General features: G+C 43.1%; 1 pseudogene across 1 annotated transcript; it reads left to right on the top strand.

Annotated features, from left to right (window-relative positions):
- The first annotated feature begins 4,943 nt into the window (after window positions 1-4,943).
- LOC128563555 (nitric oxide-associated protein 1-like) lies at window positions 4,944-7,180 on the top strand (annotated as a pseudogene). Its single transcript, XR_008373815.1, has one exon. The product of XR_008373815.1 is annotated as a nitric oxide-associated protein 1-like (transcript).
- The last annotated feature ends 7,846 nt before the right edge of the window (window positions 7,181-15,026 follow it).

Raw genomic sequence — 15,026 nt, 5'->3', positions numbered from 1 at the left:
GGAGGTGAAGAGACCTAAGTGAACCCACTAACAAGAGTTCATTCAGGTATTCAAGGCCAGATTGTCCAAAGATTAATAATATCTTATCACACTTAACAGATACAGCCAACAAAAAGAATTTAAAGGCAATTACAGAAGCCCTTCCCTAGCCTTGTGTGTTCTTTTTATGTGGCCCCTCCCTTTCCTCTCCTAAATCCTGCCCCACTGTTAAGGGTGGCTTCCCCAGGTTCCTGTCAGGGAATGAAAACAGGTGCCAGCCTTTCCAGCACCACTGTGGAAAATGGCATCCCCCACATTTATTCATTCAATCCAAAACAAACAAACAAACAAAAAATAATGCTGCTCTGAGTAGTCCTGTGTGAGTTTTTGTGTGAACATACTCATGTGTTGTTATTTCTCTTGGATATATGCCCAGGAGTGGAATTGTAGGGTCATACAGTAACTGTTTAACTTTTCAAGGAACTATGAAACTGTTTTTCACAGCAGCTGTACCATTTTACATTCATGCCAGCCCTTCCCTTTTTATTTTTATTGTATTTTATTTATTTATTTTTTGAGACAGAGCCTCAAGCTGTCACCCTAGGTAGAGTGCCATGGCATCACAGCTCACAGCAACCTCCAGCTCCTGGGCTCAAGCAATTCTCCTGCCTCTGCCTCCCAAGTAGCTGGGACTATAGGCACCCACCACAATGCCTGGCTAATTTTTGGTTATCTCACAGCAACCTCTAGCTCCTGGGCTCAAGAGATTCTCCTGCCTCTACCTCCCAAGTAGCTGAGACTATAGGTGTCCGCCACAGCGCCTGACTATTTTTTGGTTGTAGCTATCATTGTTGTTTGGCAGGCCCAGGCTGGATTCGAACCTTCCGGCTTAGGTGTATGTGGCTGGTGCCTTAGCCGCTTGAGCCACAGGCCCCGAGCCAGCCCTTCCCTTTTTTAAAAAATATTTTTTATCTTTTGAATTCCCTGCAATGAATGTATATTGTTTGTAATTTTTTAACTTTTGAATTCCCTGCAACGAATGTACATTGTACCAGGTGTAGAGAGTGAATCATTCCTCAGAATTGTCGCTAATCCACACGTGGCCCATTTTTCATTTTAGTCCATTTTTTTCTCTTTATTATGTATTTATTTATTTATTGGCAACAGAGAGTCTCACTATGTTGCCCTTGGTAGAGTGCTTTGGTGTCACAGCTCACAGCAACCTCAAACTCTTGGGCTTAAGTGATTCTCTTGCCTGAGCCTCCCAAGTAGGTTTGACTACAGGCACCCGCCACAATGCCCAGCTATTTTTTGTTGCAGTTGTCATTGTTGTTTAGCTGGCCCGGGCCGAGTTCAAACCCTCCACCCTTGGTGCATGTGGCCAGCGCCAGAACCACTGTGCTGTGGGTGCTGTGTCTTTCTCCTCAGCCTTGATCTTCGTACCCATTTCCTCATCGTCACTGTTGACATCCAGGTTAATATGTTGGATATATGTGCTTGCATATCTGTATCTATGTAACTTTGTTAAAATTAGACTTACTGATGCTTTGTGTGCGCACATATTTATATATATATATGTAGATAGAAAGGAAATATATATATCCTGTGTTACGGTTCCTTGTTTCTGGCTGCTGACTGATAGTCTCTGTAGTCTGTTACCATAGTTGATTTCCCTGATGCCTACTTTGCTTCAAATTCCTACTGTAGAGAATCCTGCAGTGAATGTCACGGTTACTACATGCCTTTGCCTGGTCCTGCACATAATTTTTGTATGGTTTAATCGCTAGAACTGGAATTTCTGGGCCCAGAGAAAATGCATACACAGTTTCACCAAGTATTGCCAGATTTCTTTACAGAAAAGTTGTCTTGTTCTATCTTCTCACCAGCAATACATGAGGGTGTCTCTTTCCCTAAGTCCTTACTAACTTCTGGTATTAGCTTTCTTTTTCCCTTTTTTTTTTTTTTTTTTTTAGAGGCAGAGTCTTACTTTGTCGCCTGTTGTAGAGAGCTGTGATGTTACAGCTCACAGCAACCTCCATATCCTGGGCTTAGGCGAGTCTCTTGCCTCAGCCTCCCAAGTAGCTGGGACTACAGGATCCTGCCACAACACCCGGCTATTTTTTTGCTGGGGCTGGGTTCAAACCCGCTCAGTATAAGGGGCCGGCACCCTACTCACTGACCCACAGGCGCCAACCCGGTATTATCTTCCTAATTTTTGCCTGTTAGTAGATATAAAATGGTATATCCTTCTTGTTTTAATTTATATTTTTTGGTTATTAGTGAAGTTAGCATCTTCATAAATTTTGCTTTGTCATTTACGTTGTCTCTATCAACTACCTCTTTATGCCTTTGCCCATTTGTCTGTTGGTTTCCTTGTTTTTTTAAAAAATAATTTTCTTACTGCTTTTATAATGTTAATAGATTTTGCTGGCTTTCTTACTATCAGTGCTAATATAGTTATTTCTATATTGGTTTCTATTTTAAAAGGCAGAAAACCTGTAGAAATGCTGTTGAAGTTATAATAAAGTTCATTTTTGTTTTTAGTCCAGATGTCAGAGCATTCCTTCCAATGGACAGTCCAAAACACCAGTCAGATCCATCTGAAGATGACGATGAAAGAAGTATTCAGAAGGTAGTAAGAGGAATTTTTTTTAACAGAAAAAATACCATTCCCCCAAAGTTGAAATTAGTGGCAACTTTAGGGCAACATATACTTAAAATGAAGTAACTTCATCCATAGTAGGTTTCTGCTAAATAAAATACATAAAGACAAACATGTACAACTTACTGATCACTTTTTTTTCTGATCTCTATTTCATATAAAATTTATAGGATGAATATTTATGTAATAAAAAGTAGTATAAGTGAATTAAAGAAAAATTTGAAAATAGCAGTTAATAAAGTATTACCCATATTTTTTGCCACCCAGACCTAGTAATTTTTTTCAATTTATTTGTTTATTTATTTTTTACTTTTTAAAATTTTTTTGTTTTTATTAAATCATAACTGTGTACCTTGATGCATTTATGATACCTTTGTAATTATGATGCATTATGGCAGGATAACTGATTTGATATACAATGTGAAATGCTTACATTGAACTGATTAATATGTCCATCACAATTACACTCTTTCTTTTTTTTTTTTTTTTTGTAGAGACAGAGTCTCACTGTATCACCCTCGGGCAGAGTGCCGTGGCGTCACACGGCTCACAGCAACCTCCAACTCCTGGGCTTAAGCTATTCTCTTGCCTCAGCCTCCCGAGCAGCTGGGACTACAGGCGCCCGCCACAACGCCCGGCTATTTTTTGTTGTTGTTACAGTTTGGCCGGGGCTGGGTTTGAACTCGCCACCCTCGGTATATGGAGCCGGCGCCCTACTCACTGAGCCACAGGTGCCACCCATACTCTTTTCTTAATAGTTTTTAAATGTACCATTGCATTATGCACATTAGGTGAGGTTCCCCCCCAAGTACCCTCCTGCCTCCCGAGACCTAGTAATTTTTAATATTTTAGTGATTTTCTTTCCTGTATTCTCCTAATTATCTAATTTTATCTCATAAAAATTAATCTTAATTTTATTTCTCTAATGATAATTATAACAGTGTGTACAAGTATATATTTTTCACTTTACGTCTTACTTTTTGATCATTATTTATATTTATCATCATCACTGTACTTGAAATTATTGTTTTGAATTTTGGCCAGCAGGAAAGGCCTTTTGAACCACAAATTACATAGCTCTTCCTCTGCCTTGTCAGGTTTTTATACATAGAGCAATCCGTACACACATGCCATTTGGCATCAACTTTTATTTCTATGTATAGGTACATAATATATATTCTTAACAGAGAATGGGGTATTGTTATCTTTTTTAACTAGATTATGATAGCAATAAGTAAAATAAACTTGTACCTTATTTTGAAGATGTTTTCATCATTTACTTTAGAAAGTTGTATAGAAAGGGAAAACTGTAATAATTTAACTCAATATATTATGTAGCAATTAAAATTATAATTATGGGGCGGCGCCTGTGGCTCAGTGAGTAGGGCGCCGGCCCCATATGCCGAGGGTGGCGGGTTCAAACCCAGCCCCGGCCAAACTGCAACAAAAAAAATAGCCGGGCGTTGTGGCGGGCGCCTGTAGTCCCAGCTGCTCGGGACGCTGAGGCAAGAGAATCGCTTAAGCCCAAGAGTTAGAGGTTGCTCTGAGCCGTGTGACGCCACGCCACTCTACCCGAGGGCGGTACAGTGCGATTCTGTCTCTACAAAAAAAAAAAAAAAAATTATAACTATGAATATAATTAAATATAATATATTTATAATTCAAGCTTTGTAATTATTATTAAATATATACATGAAAATTTGAGGTGTTGGGTTGATTTACATTTTTCTTCAGAATGTATTTTAATTTTCTTATGGCTTTATTTTTCTAATTTAAAAGTTAATGTTATGTACTAGAACATATTACTATCCTAGGGCTAAAATATTCATTTGGGAAAAAAAAATATTCCTTTTTTGTGACTATTAGGAAGTAGCATTTTTTTTTCTCTGATGCCCTCAAAAGATTCTTACTTATGAGAACAAATTTAACCTTTGTATCTTTGACATGGTTGCTCCTATGACAGTGTAAAAATTTATATATTTGCTGGCAGGATGCCCATAGCTCAGTGGTTAGGGTGCCAGCCATGCGGCTTGTATGTTCGAACCTGCCCCGGGGTATGGCTCAGTCGGTAAGGCGCCAGCCCCATCTACCGAGGGTGGTGGGTTCAAACCCGGCCTCGGCCAAACTGCAACCAAAATATGGCCGGGCGCCTGTAGTCCCAGCTGCTCGGGAGGCTGAGGCAAGAGAATCGCTTAAGCCCAGGAGTTGGAGGTTGCTGTGAGCTGTGTGAGGCCACGGCACTCTACCGAGGGCCATAAAGTGAGACTCTGTCTCTACAAAAAATAAAATAAAAAAGCTGCCCGGAGCAGCGCTCCCCATGCTGTCTGCACGCCTGGCGCCCACGCTGCTCAGTCCCTTCCTGCGGCGATCCGCTCCCACTGTAGGGCGCCATGGCCTCTGGGAGACGCTCCTGGGGAGGCGGTGCGCGGCCGCCGCCTCCTCCGGGCCCGCGTCGGACCTGGGCCCTGAGCCTCCTCATGGCCTCACGGAGGCTGAGAGTTATGAAGGAAGCCCTAACATGCAGGAGCGGTTTCTCTTCCCCGAGTACGTCCTGGAGCCTGAGCCCGCGCCCACCCGGAAAGAGCTGCTGGAACAACTGCAGCAGCAGCACCAGGAGAGGGAGCAACCCAGGCGGACGCAGAAGCCACGGGTCGGCCGCCGGGCGCACCCTGTCGTGGGGCACCCGGACCCGGCGGTGCCGCCCAGCGGCCAGCACTGCTCGGGTTGCGGGGCAGAGCTGCACTGCCAGGACCCCGGCGTGCCCGGATACCTGCCCAGCGAGAAGTTCCTGCGCGCGGCGCAGGCGGACGGCGGGCTGGCGCGGGCCGTGTGCCAGCGCTGCTGGCTCCTGGTGCACCACCAGCGCGCCCTGCGCCTGCAGGGGAGCCGCGAACAGTACTCTGAGCTGGTGAGCACCGCGCGGCGGCGGCCCGGGCCCGCCCTGGTGCTCTACATGGTGGACCTGCTCCACCTGCCCGACGCCCTGCTGCCCGACCTGCCGGCACTGGTAGGCCCCAAGCAGCTGATCGTGCTGGGGAACAAAGTGGACCTGCTGCCCCAAGACCCCCCGGCTACCGGCAGCGGCTCCGGGAGCGGCTGTGGAACGACTGTGCCCGCGCCGGACTTTTGCTGGCCCCTGGCCACGGAGGGCCACAGCTCCCCAGCCGGGACGGGCCGCAGGACAGAGAGGAGAATTCGAATCGGTCGGACAGGTCGTGCACGGTGGTCCGGGACGTGCGTCTCATCAGCGCCAAGACTGGCTATGGCATCGAAGAGTTAATCTCGGCACTTCAGCGCTCCTGGCGCTACCGTGGTGATGTCTACCTGGTAGGATCCACAAACGCTGGCAAGTCCACTCTCTTTAACACGCTCCTGAAGTCCGATTACTGCACCGCCAAGGGCGCCCAGGCCATCGACCGGGCCACCATCTCCTCTTGGCCAGGAACTACATTAAACCTTCTCAAGTTTCCTATTTGCAACCCAACTCCTTATAGAATGTTTGAAAGGCACAAAAGACTTAAAGAAGATGCAGCTAAAGCCCTAGAAGATCTTAGCGAGCAAGAACAACATCAACTTAATGTTTTGAAAAAGCATGGCTATGTAGTAGGGAGAGTTGGAAGAACATTCTTGGATTCAGAAGAACAGAAGGATGAAGATGCCTTTGAATTTGATGCTGATTCACTTGCCTTTGACATGGAAAATGAACCCGTTACAGTTGAACCTACATCCACCAAACAAGTAGTATTGACTGCACAAGATGTGAGAGATGCCCGCTGGTTTTATGACACGCCAGGAATTACAAAAGAAAATTGCATTTTAAATCTTCTAACAGAAGAAGAAGTAAAGATTGTTTTGCCAACAAATTCCATTGTTCCAAGAACTTTTGTGCTTAAACCAGGAATGGTTCTATTTTTGGGTGCTCTAGGCCGCATTGATTTCCTACAGGGAAACCAGTCAGCCCGGTTTACGGTTGTGGCTTCCAACCTCCTCCCCGTGCACATTACTTCCTTGGACAAGGCGGATAGTTTGTATGAGAAGCAGGCAGGTCACACGTTACTGCAGGTTCCAATGGGTGGAAAAGAAGGAATGGCAGACTTTCCTTCTCTTGTTGCTGAAGACATTATAGTAAAAGAAGGACTTGGGGAATCCGAAGCGGTTGCTGACATCAAGTTTTCCTCTGCAGGTTGGGTTGCAGTAACGCCTCGTGGGAAGGACAGATTGCATCTCCGAGGCTACACACCTCAAGGAACGGTTCTGACGGTCCGGCCCCCGCTCTTGCCGTATATCGTTAACATCAAAGGACAGCGCATCAAGAAAAGTGCGGCCTATAAAACCAAGAAGCCTCCTTCCCTCGTGTATAATCTGCAGAAGAAGAAAGGATAAATGTATGAGGCTGACTTTGTTCCTGCTGGATATTGACCATAACAAGACACATTGAAATTATATTAAATATGGGAGGCACCTGTGGCTCAAGGAGTAGGGCGCCAGCCCCATATGCCGTGGGTGGCGGGTTGAAGCCCGGCCCAGCCAAAACTGCAAAAAAAGAAATTATATTAAATATAGCCTATGGGCGGTGCCTGCGGCTCAAGGAGTAGGGTGCCAGTGCACATGCCGGAGGTGGCGGGTTCAAACCCAGCCATGGCCAAAAATTGCAAAAAAAAAAATAAAATAAAATAAATATAGCCTATAATAAAATTCCCCTGCTCCTACCCCATTTAAAGATCTTAACAGTTGACCTTTTTTTTTTTTTTTTTGCAGTTTTTGGCCAGGGCTGAGCTTTGAACCTGCCACCTCTGGCATATGGGGCCGGCGCCCTGCTCACCCAACAATGACCTTTTTTTTTTTTTTGTGGTTTTTGGCCGGGGCTGGGTTTGAACTCGCCACCTCTGGCATATGGGACCAGTGCCCTACTCCTTGAGCCACAAGCGCCGCCCAACAGTTGACCTTTTTAAACTAACCAGGACTGTGCCTATTCATAATGTACTGAGCTTGTAAATAGAGGTTATGTATCTATTTCTTTTCTTCTCTTTTTTTTTTTTTTTTTTTTGGACACAGGAGTCTTGCTGTGTTGGTAGAGTGCTGTGACGTCACAACTCACAGCAACCTCCAACTCTTGGGCTTGGGTGATTCTCTTGCCTCAGCCTCCCTAGTAGCTGGGACTGCGGACACCCACCACAACACCCAGCTATTTTCTTGTTGCAGTTTTCATTGTTGTTTAGCTGACCCGGGCCAGCCTTGAACCAGCCAGCCTCGATGCATGTGGCTGGCACCATGACCACTGTGCTACAGGCGCAGAGCCCTTTCTTACAGGGTATGTTTACGGTATATATTTGTGACCCATTTATATAAAAAGAAAGCCTGATATATTCAAGTTTCTCCCACTGCTTTTTTTTTTTTTTTTTTTGAGACCAGATGTCATTTCTGTCATTTGGAGTCTGTAGTTGACAAGGCAAGTTAACAGTCACATGAAAAAATAATACACTGGCTTATAAGTAAAAGTGAATAGTCATCCGTGGACACAACTGGTAGAACATTCTGCGCCTTCCATCTCTAGGTCTAAGGTAACGGTTTTCCAAGTCCTCATCCTTTCCCAGCAAGTGTGAAGAAGGGGAAAGAGTGGAGAGCAAGCAGCTTCCCTATTTAAAGGAAGGGGAAAAGCTGGATGTTACACACATTGGTTTACACGGTCTGTTGATAAACGTCATGTGGCCACACACCCCCCCCAATGAAACTGGGAAGTGAAGGAGGAAATGGGCACTGTTTCAGATTTTTACTGACAAGTGGAGAATACATATTGAGAACAAGTAGAACTTCACCTAACACAATTTAACAGTGTCTAAGAATCTTTCATAAAGATGTGTGTTCCTGGGCGGCGCCTGTGGCTCAGTGAGTAAGGCGCCGGACCCATATGCCGAGGGTGGCAGGTTCAAACCCAGCCCCGGCCAAACTGCAACAAAAATAAGGCCGGGTGTTGTGGCGGGCACCTGTAGTCCCGGCTGTTCGGGAGGCTGAGGCAAGAGAATCGCCTGGGCCCAGGAGTTGGAGGTTGCTGTGAGCCGTGTGACGCTATGGCATCCTACCCGGGGGCGGTACAGTGAGACTCTGTCTCTCCAAAAAAGAAAAAAAGAAGAAGAAGATGTGTGTTCCTAGTATCTGTAGTCTATTCCACAATCAGGAGAGCACTTAACTACCCATGTTATTAACATTGGCCTGTCTGTACCTGTACAACATGTATCGATCAGACGGCTTTACTTTTGATTATTCGTAGGTGAGTTTTACTACAGCTGTGTAGAAACAATCGGCGCGTCTCAGATCCTAACACTGAGATAAATGCTGGTGGGTTAAGCTGGGCTGAAATGCAGTTAGATCCGTGAGTGTCTTGATGGACCTGTGTTCTCTCCCGACATGTGGAAGCCCTGTGTACTTCACACCCTCCTTTTCTGCTAAGTCTCCTTACACTAAATATGACAAGTTTTTTAAGATGCAACTTACAACTTTGAAAATCTCACTTTCATAGTGTTTCAAAGGGTAGTATAGTACTATTGGTATGTTGGGGGAGATGTTCTTCGTGTGTAAAACCGTTTCAGCGTGGATGGCATCCCTCATCCCCAGACACTGGACGCCAGTAGCAACTCCCTCTGCCCATCGGTCATTAAAACTGAAACGTAGCCCCAAGGTTTCCAACTGCACCTCTAGAGGGCAGTAGTTCCCAAGTTGAGAAAATCGATCGGCGTTTTTTAGGTTTCACTGGCAGGTTTTTTGGAGGGAATGAAATACCATTAATTTTACTACAAGTTAAAATTGCGCTCCAAGCACAATGGCTCATGCCTGTAATCCCAGCATTTTGAGAGGCCAAGACAGGAGGATCACTTGAGGCCAGGAGTTGAGACCAGCATAGACAAAGTAGCAGAGACAGTGTCTCCACAAAAATTTTAAAAACTTGGGTGGTGCCGGTGGCTCAGTGAGTAGGGCGCCAGCCCCATATACTGAGGGTGGCAGGTTTGAACCCGGCCCCAGCCAAACTGCAAGAAAAAAATAGCTGGGCGTTGTGGCGGGTGCCCGTAGTCCCAGCTACTCGGGAGGCTCAGGCAAGAGGATCACCTAAGCCCAGGAGCTGGAGGTTGCTGTGAGCTGTGATGCCACCGCACTCTACCAAGGGTGACACTTTCAAAACTTAGCCAGGTATGGTAGTATGCACATGTAGCCCCGGCTCCTTCAGAAGTTGAGGCAAGAGGATCTCCTGAGCCCAGGAGTTGCAAGTCACAGTGAGCCATGATCACAGCACTGCACTCCAGCCTGGGAGACAGAACAGGACCCTGTCTTTCCAAAAAAAATTGTAGTCTTTATCTTTCTATTTGTAGTTGAAAACAAGAATTCACAGTTCAGAGCTTAGTCCTGAATCTTTTTTTTTTTTTCCCCTTAAATAGAGACAGGGTCTCACTTGTGGCCCAAGCTAGAGTGCAATAGTGCAGTCATGGCTAACCGTGACCCTGAACTCTTGGGATAAAGCAACGTTCCCACCTCTGCGGCAGCGGGGGCTACAGACACACACCAGCACACCCAGCCTGAATCTACTGAGATAGCATTGTTTTTAATTTCTGGAGAAGTGGCGGCGCCTGTGGCTCAGTGAGTAGGGCGCCGGCCCCATACGCCGAGGGTGGCGGGTTCAAACCCAGCCCCGACCAAACTAACAAAAAAATAGCCGGGCGTTGTGGCGGACGCCTGTAGTCCCAGCTGCTCGGGAGGCTGAGGCAAGAGAATCTCGTAAGCCCAAGAGTTAGAGGTTGCTGTGAGCCGTGTGATGCCACGCACCCTACCTGAGGGCAGTACAGTGAGACTCTGTCTCTACAGAAATATATATATATATATATATAATTTCTGGAGAAGTAAAATAACTTACAGAAATATATTTTAGAGAGGAAAACAAAAAAATAAATAAATAAATAAAAAATAGCCGGGCATTGAGGCGGGCATCTGTTTGAGCCCAAGAGTTTGAGGTTTCTGTGAGCTATGATGCTACGGTACTCTACCGAGGGTGACATAGTGAGACTCTGTCTCAAAAAAAAAAAAAATAAATAAATAATACAAAGATATATATATTTTTACACTTGGCGAAAAAAACAATGATCTGGGAAAACATTTGTAACAAGGCATAAGAAGAAATAACATTTATGTAAAAAGCTCATACAGATGAGTTTCATGTTTTTTTCTTTTTTTTTTCCTTTTCTTTTTTTTTTGAGACAGAGTCTCAGTTTCGCCCTTGGTAGAGTGCCATGAAGTGACAGCTCACAGGAACCTCAAACTCTCGGGCTTAAGTGATTCTCTTGCCTCAGCTTCCCAAGTAGATGGGGCTAAGGCACCCACCACAACGTGCAGCTGTTTTTTGGTTGTAATTGTCATTGTTGTGTAGCAGGCCTGGGCCAGGCTCAAACCCACCATCCTCAGCGTACATGGCTGGCGCCCTACTCACTGAGCTACAGGTGCTGAGCCAGATGAGTTTTTAAATAGGCTTCTTAATACCCCCGGTACTTAAAAGGAAAAGGGGCACGACCGAGGACTGCTAGGAAAAACATAGATGGGAAAATGTTCAACCGTGATGCTAATAACCAAGGAAATTTTTGAAGGAGTGCTCGCTTTGGCAGCACATATACTAAAATTGGAAATTTTGAAGGAGTGTTTTGTATTTTTCCATCAATTGAGCAAAAACGTAAAGTATTTGACATACTGCCAGACTGATAAGGGTAAGGTACAACAAACACCCTGAGGCATTATTTATGTCATAATTTTTTGAAATTCTTGTGGAAAGCAATTCAGCAACATGAATCAAACATAAACATATTCATGTCATGTAGGAGTGGATGCCAATGAAATCCTTCACACAGACACAAACAAAGATGTTCATTTCAGCGTGATCTGTTATAAAACCATTAGAACCTTAATATCAATCAGAAGATATTTGTGTATATTACACATTTTAAGTAACATTCGAAGGTAATATTTTAAACTTTGACACAAGTGAAAACACGTGAAATCAATATATCAAATTTTATATGCATAGTCACACATTGTGAATTAGTTTTTAAAAGGCAAGAAAGGACTATATGAATTTACTTACATATTTGCAAAATATTGTGCTAGTGAGGTTATGAATTTTAAATATTTTTCTCATACTTTTCTATATTTTCTGAGTATATATTTTTAATTGAAAAAGACTTAAAATAATATCCTAAAGACTAAAATATATATAACTGATTTTTCCACTTTTTGCTTGGTACCAATGTGAGAATTTGTAGGTTTAGATTCTTTGAAGAATGTCTTGCATTGCTATAGGAGACAGCTGGCTTTGCAGAATTAGCTGAACTGAGAGATTCCTGGGTTCTGGCTGCTGTTCTGTCCCTGTTGACTTATTTATTTATTTATTTTAGATTTTTGGTGTTTTGATTTTGTGACAAAGTCTTACTTTGTCACCCTTGGTAGAGTGCCATGGCATCATAGCTTACAGCAACTTCCTGCTATTCCTTTTTAGAGATGGGGTCTCACTCTTGCTCAGGCTAGTCTCAAACCTGTGAGCTCAGACAATCCACCTGCCTCGGCCTCCTAGAGTGCTGAGATTACAGTCATGACCCACTCTGCCCGGCCTGTTTAATTTAGTATTTAGAGACAGGGTCTCAGTCTATTGTCCAGGCTCTTAGAGTGCAGTGACATCATCATAGTTCACTGTATCCTCAGACTTCTGGTCTCAAGCAATCCTTCTGCCTCAGCCTCTGAGAACCACACTCAGCTAATTTTTCTTTTTTCTTTTCTTTCTTTCCTTTTTTTTTTTGCAGAGACAGGAGTCTTGCTCTTGCTCAAACTGGTCTTGAATTTCTGACCTCAAGCAGTCCTCCTGCCTTGGCCTCTCAAAGTGCTAATATTAATGGCATGAACCACTGTGCCTGGCCACTGTTGGCTTTAGATTTTATTTTTCTTACCTTTTTCATTCATAATGCCTGAAACTTGACTAGACTCTCTAAAAGTTTTAAAATACTGATAAAAAGAATCTTTAAAGACTGGTACACTGGCTCATGCTTGTAATCCTAGCACTTTAGAAGGCCAAGCTGTGAGGATTGGTTCTTGAGGCCAGTGTTCAAGTATAGCCCAAGCAACATAGCAAGACCTTGTATCTACAAAAAACAGAAAACTTTGCTGGGCATGGTGGCATGTACCTGTGGTCCCAGCTACTTGTAAAGGCTGAGGCAGGAAGATCACTACAGCCTCGGAGTCTTCATTGAGCTATGATAATACCACTGCTTTCTAGCTCAGGCAGCGTAGTGAGACTCTGTCAAAAAAAAAAAAAAGAATCTTTTTAATAAAAGGAAAGAGCCATACTTTGACTTACAGTTATAACTGTTAAGGACTGTTAAGTAGATAACTAAGTGAAGATACAACTGCAATATCTTAGAAGGCATGTGGACCTACTGTTCTATGTATAAAGGGAAAACTAGAGGCCAAGAGAAGTCAAGGAACTTATGATCTCAATTAGTGTTAATTTTGTTAATAAATTATATCTCACCCTTAATTTGATATCATCTTTATTTTATTTTTGTATTTTTGTCACCGTTGGTAGAGTGCTGTTGCATCACAGCTCATAGCAACCTCAAACTCTTGGGCTTAAGTGATTCTCTTGCCTCAGCCTCCCTAGTAGCTGGGACTACAGGCGCCTGCCACAACGCCTGGCTATTTTTTGGTTGGAGTTGTTGTTTGCCAGGCCCAGGCTAGATTCAAACTCACCAGCTCTGGTGTATGTGGCTGGCGCCCTAGCCGCTGAGCTACAGGAGCCAAGCATAAAGAGTTTTATAAAGCTTTTTATATTTGTAACTTATATGAAGTATAATTATATAGAGAACTAGTAAAAGTCCATGTATTTCAGACATTTATAACTGAGTTAATTCTCTGAATGTATAAAGAATTTTTTTCGTCTCCTTTTTCTTGTGTAAAGAATTTCAAAGTGAATTTATGTGAAGCAGAATTCATCTACACTGGTCTGCTAGGATTGTTAGATTAATCTTTTGAGATTCTGAGTCAAATTTCTGGCTAATTGTTAATGAACTAGAAACTTTTATTAATTTTTTATGGCATAATAGGTACAGAAAGATCTGCTTCTAAATTAGTATCAGAGGTTGAATTTATAATATCGTAAGTGTAACGAAGAAGAAAGCCTTTAAAATTTTGGTGCTACTACAGTGCTGGAATTGGAAGAGCACTGCTGTCTGTATTTGCTTTGCCTATATTTACCTAGCGTCAAATTAAAACTGAAATCCAGCATTTACAATCATCATCAGTATCCTATCTTCTATCTTTAATTACCTATCTGAAAATTTGAAAAATAGCCATTTTTAAATAGTTTTCTTTGATAAAATGTTTCCCCTTAAATTTGTGGTTTCAATACCCACCTCTTCCAAGGAGCTTCCTCCAGGTTATTTCATTCATTTGCCAACTTTGAGGTTGATTTCTGGCTTACTTACATTTTTTCCTTTCAACTGTTCCTAGAAGTTATTGTGATAAAAATAATTATGCTTATATCAATTATATGTTTCCAAATAAGTTTATATACTTATTAAGGCCTTAGGTTTCTATCATATGACAATACCCATGTTATCCACGGTACAGTGCTGTATGTTTTATTTCTAAACATTGATAATTTTTGAAGCTCCATTGAGAATGTTGTTTTTTTCCCCCATCCAAACAGCTACACACTACCTCACAGAACATCAACCTGGGACCATCTGGAAATCCTCAGTAGGTTTAATTTGTTTCAAACCATCCTTTGACTAAATTTTGGGAAGATCTTTTTTGAGAGTATGCAGATATGCATAATTATACCAGTTTAATTGGAGGCCTATGAAATATAACCATGGTTACAGTGAAGATAGTACTGTCATACGCTTCACTAATTGCTGCTCTAACTTTTTATTGCTTTAGTAGAGCCTTGAGGAGTTTTTAATCCACATATTTTTGGTTGGTTCTGCTGTTTTGTCATTGTCACTTTTCTGGTCTTATTTTGGGGGAGAGTATGCATTTGGAGAAAATCAGTTGACCATACTTCCCAGGGGACAATAAGTTCTTGGAGGGACCTACGAGGTAGTCAGAAGGAAAGTGCCCTTGCAAGCGTGATTAATATCCTCCTGGCATTCTGTTGTTGGTTCACCTTACTTGTTAGCCAGTTTGTTCCAACGGAGTCTTGATGGACATTAGTATGTTAAGGCTAGTAAGCTTTATTTATTCAGTTTCTCCCCATATTCACATTTATTTGAGCATGGGGAACATTTTGAGAAACACTGAGCAATACTGAACGATATCAGGGTTGGCAGGTATAGACTTCATCTGGAATGTCAAGTCCAGCAGT

This window comes from Nycticebus coucang, chromosome 13 (assembly GCF_027406575.1).
Source record: "Nycticebus coucang isolate mNycCou1 chromosome 13, mNycCou1.pri, whole genome shotgun sequence".
Classification (NCBI taxonomy): Eukaryota; Metazoa; Chordata; class Mammalia; order Primates; family Lorisidae; genus Nycticebus; species Nycticebus coucang.
This window is presented reverse-complemented; position numbering and strand designations above follow the sequence as displayed.